Here is a 5,252-nt window from a genome sequence, read left to right as displayed (position 1 = left end):
GGTGCACTCAAAACATGTTTAGACGAACTCTAAACATGTTTCGACGTACTCTAAATATGTTTCGACTTACTCTAAAAATGTTTTAATGCCCTCTAAACCTGTTTGGACGCACTCTAAACATGTTTGGTTGCACTCTAAACATGTTTCGACGCACTTTAAACATGTTTGGATGCGCTCTGAATATGTTTTGACGTGCTCTAAACATGTTTCGACGAACTCTAAACATCTTTTGTTGTACTCAAAACATGTTTCAACGCACACTAAAAATGTTTCGACGCACTCTAAAAATGTTTCGATGCACTCTAAATATTTTGGATGCACTGTAAAAGTGTTTGGATGCACTCTAAGTCTATTTTAATGCACTTTAAACATGTTTCGATGCATTCAAAACATGTTTCGACGCACTCTAAATATGCATCGACGCACACTAAAAATGTTTCGATGCACTCTAAATATGTTTGGATGCACTCTAAAAGTGTTTGGACGAACTCTAAACGTGTTTGGGCGCACTCTAAGTGTGTTTGGATGCACTCTAAGAATGTTTGGATCCACTCTAAACCTGTTTCAATGCACTCTAAAATGTGTGGATGCTCTCTAAACATGTTTGGATGCACTCTAAGTATGTTTTGACGCTTTCTAAACATGTTTTGATGCACTCTAAACCTGTTTTATTGCCCTCAAAACATGTTTAGACGATCTCTAAACATGTTTCGACGCACTCTAAATATGTTTTGACGCATTCTAAAATTGTTTTGATGCACTCTTAACATTTTTCGACGCACTTTAAACATGTTTGGATGCGCTCTGAATATGTTTTGACGTGCTCTAAACAAGTTTCGACGAACTCTAAACAACTTTTGTTGCACTCAAAACATGTTTCAACGCACTATAAACATGTTTCGATGCCCTCTAAAAATGTTTCGATGCACTCTAAACATGTTTGGATGCACTCTAAAAGCGTTTGGATGCACTCTAAACGTGTTTGGACGCACTGTAAGTGTGTTTGGATGTACTCTAAGTATGTTTGGTTGCACTCTAAACATGTTTCGACACACTCTAAAAATGTTTGGATGCTCTCAAAACATGTTTGCATGCACTCTAATTATGTTTTAACGTACTCTAAACATGTTTTGATGCACTCTAAACGTGTTTTATTGCCCTCAAAACATGTTTAGAGGAACTCTAAACATGTTTCGACGCACTCGAAATATGTTTTGACGCACTCTAAAATTGTTTTAATGCATTCTAATCATGTTTGTATGCATTCTTAATATGTTTCGACCCACTTTAAACATGTTTGGATGGGCTCTGAATATGTTTTGACGTGCTCTAAACATGTTTCGACGAACTCTAAACATCTTTTGTTGCACTCAAAACATGTTTCAACGCACTCTAAAAATGTTTCGATGCACTCTAAACATGTTTGGATACACTCTAAAAGTGTTTGGACGCACTCTAAACGTGTTTGGACGCACTCTAAGTGTGTTTGGATGCACTCTAAGTATGTTTGGATGCACTCTAAACCTGTTTCGATGCTTTCTAAAAATGTTTGGATGCTCTCTAACATGTTTGGATGCACTCTAAGTATGTTTTGACGCTTTCTAAAAATGTTTCGATGCACTCTAAACATCTTTGGATGCACTCTAAAAGAGTTTGGATGCACTCTAAGTCTATTTGGATGCACTCTAAACATGTTTCGACGCACTCTAAAAATGTTTGGATTGTCTCTAAACATGTTTGGATGCACTCTAAGTATGTTTTGACGCACTCTAAACATTTTTGGATGCATTCTAAATGTTTCTGGACGCACTCTAAACGTGTTTCGTTAAACTCAAAACATGTTTAGACGAACTCTAAACATGTTTAGACGTACTCTAATATGTTTCGACGCACTCTAAAAATGTTTTAATGCACTCTAAACATGTTTGGACGCACTCTAAACATGTTTCGACGCACTTTAAACATATTTGGATGCGCTTTGAATATGTTTTGACGTGCTCTAAACATGTTTCGACGAACTGTAAACATTTTTTGTTGCACTAAATGTTGGAGACCATGAGAGCCTTGGAGATGAAGACTTGAAGATGAAGGCCCAAATGCCTAATTTGGAAGTAGAGGCCCAAACCTCTAGCATAGGAGAACTCGACATGGGCCTAAGCTAGGAGAAGGAAGCCCAGCATGCTATCTTCGATGTGGGCTTAGAATTGAGCCCAAGAGCAGCCCAAATCAGAGAGCAATCAATCAAGGAACGAATCCAGCCCCTAAATCTCGATTCTGACCGTTGGAGACACAAGAAAAGTGTTTAGTATATTTAGTTTACTTATTTGTAATTACACATGTATTCTTGCCTTTGTTGTAGTGTATACTTAGCTGTATAAATGTGTGTTGTACATGTAAACTTAAAATTAAGGGAAATAAGAGAATTCTTTTGCAGAATCTCCCCCTACAAACCCTAGTTCGTCCAACTTCTCATCTTGTCCGAAATTCATCCACTCTCAACACCTAAAGTGTTTTTGTTGACTGCTCAACCATAAACACCTTTAAACTCTGAAAATCTTTACTCAAAACATGTTTCGACGCACTCTAAACATGTTTCGACGCACTCTAAAAATATTTCGATGCACTCTAAACATGTTTGGATGCACTCTAAAAGTGTTTGGATGCACTCTAAACGTGTTTGGACACACTCTAAGTGTGTTTGGATGCACTCCAAATATATTTGGTTGCACTCTAGACATGTTTCGACGTACTCTAAAAATGTTTGGATGCTCTCTAAACATGTTTGCATGCACTCTAAGTATGTTTTCACGCACTCTAAACATGTTTTCATGCACTCTAAACGTGTTCTATTGCCCTCAAAACATGTTTTAATGCACTCTAATAATGTTTATATGCACTCTTAATATGTTTCGACGCACTTTAAACATGTTTGGATGCGCTCTGAATATGTTTTGACGTCCTCTAAACATGTTTCGACGAACTCTAAACATATTTTGTTGCACTCAAAACATGTTTCAACGCACTCTAAACATGTTTTGACGCACTCTAAAAATGTTTCGATGCACTCTAAACAGCTTTGGATGCACTCTAAAAGTGTTTGGATGCACTCTAAGTCTATTTTAATGCACTTTAAACATGTTTCGACGCACTCTAAAAATGTTTCGATGCACTCTAAACATGTTTGGATGCACTCTTAAAAGTGTTTAGATGCACTCTAAACATGTTTGGATGCACTCTTAAAAGTGTTTAGATGCACTCTAAACGTGTTTGGACGCACTCTAAGTGTGTTTGGATGCACTCTAAGTATGTTTGGATGCAGTCTAAACCTGTTTCGATGCACTCTAAAAATGTTTGGTGGCTCACTAAACATGTTTGGATGCACTCTAAGTATGTTTTGACGCACTCTAAACATGTTTTGATGCACTCTAAACGTGTTTTATTGCCCTCAAAACATGTTTAGACGAACTCTAAACATGTTTCGACGCACTCGAAATATGTTTTGACGCACTCTGAAATGGTTTTAATGCGCTGTAATCATGTTTGTATGCACTCTTAATATGTTTCAACGCACTTTAAACATGTTTGGATGCGCTCTGAATATGTTTTGACGTGCTCTAAACATGTTTCGACGAACTCTAAACATCTTTTGTTGCACTCAAAACATGTTTCAACGCACTCTAAACATGTTTCGATCCACTCTAAAAATGTTTTGATGCACTCTAAACATGTTTCGACGCACTCTAAAAATGTTTCGATGTTCTCTAAACATGTTTGTATGCACTCTAAAAGTGTTTGGATGCACTCTAAACGTGTTTGCCTGCACTCTAAGTCTATTTTAATGCACTTTAAACATGTTTCGATGCAATCAAAACATGTTTCGACGAACTCTAAATATGCATCGACGCACTCTAAACCTGTTTCGATGCACTCTAAAAATGTTTGGTTGCTCACTAAACATGTTTGGATGCACTCTAAAAGAGTTTGGATGCACTCTAAACGTGTTTGGACGCACTCTAAGTGTGTTTAGATGCACTCTAAGTCTATTTGGATGCATTCTAAACATGTTTCGACGCACTCTAAAAATGTTTGGATGATCTCTAAACATGTTTGCATGCACTCTAAGTATGTTTCGACGCACTCTAAACATGTTTTCATGCACTCTAAACGTGTTCTATTGCCCTCAAAACATGTTTTAATGCACTCTAATAATGTTTGTATGCACTCTTCATATGTTTCGACGCACTTTAAACATGTTTGGATGCGCTCTGAATATGTTTTGACGTGCTCTAAACATGTTTCGACGAACTCTAAACATCTTTTGTTGCACTCAAAACATGTTTCGACGCACTCTAAACATGTTTCGACCCACTCTAAAAATGTTTTGATGCACTCTAAACATGTTTGGATGCACTCTAAAAGAGTTTGGATGCACTCTAAACGTGTTTGGACGCACTCTAAGTGTGTTTGGATGCACTCTATGTATGTTTGGTTGCACTCTAAACGTGTTTCGACGCACTCTAAAAATGTTTGGATGATCTCTAAACATGTTTGCATGCACTCTAAGTATGTTTTGATGCACTCTAAACATGTTTTCATGCACTCTAAACGTGTTCTATTGCCCTCAAAACATGTTTTAATGCACTCTAATAATGTTTGTATGCACTCTTAATATGTTTCGACGCACTTTAAACATGTTTGGATGCGCTCTGAATATGTTTTGACGTGCTCTAAACATGTTTCGACGAACTCTAAACATATTTTGTTGCACTCAAAACATGTTTCAACGCACTCTAAACATGTTTTGACGCACTCTAAAAATGTTTCGATGCACTCTAAACAGCTTTGGATGCACTCTAAAAGTGTTTGGATGCACTCTAAAGGTGTTTGGACGCACTCTAAGTGTGTTTGGATGCACTCTAAGTATGTTTGGATGCACTCTAAACTGTTTGGACGCACTCTGAACATGTTTCGACGCACTTTTAACATATTTGGATGCGCCTTGAATATGTTTTGACGTGCTCTAAACATGTTTCAACGAACTTTAAACGTCTTTTGTTGCACTCAAAACATGTTTCAACGCACTCTAAACATGTTTCGATCCACTCTAAAAATGTTTTGATACACTCTAAACATGTTTGGATGCACTCTAAACATGTTTCGACGCACTTTAAACATGTTTGGATGCGCTCTGAATATGTTTTGACGAACTCTAAACATCTTTGGTTGCACTCAAAACATGTTTAAACGCACTC

Source organism: Tarenaya hassleriana, unplaced genomic scaffold, assembly GCF_000463585.1.
Source record: "Tarenaya hassleriana unplaced genomic scaffold, ASM46358v1 Cleome290, whole genome shotgun sequence".
NCBI lineage: Eukaryota > Viridiplantae > Streptophyta > Magnoliopsida > Brassicales > Cleomaceae > Tarenaya > Tarenaya hassleriana.
This window is presented reverse-complemented; position numbering follows the sequence as displayed.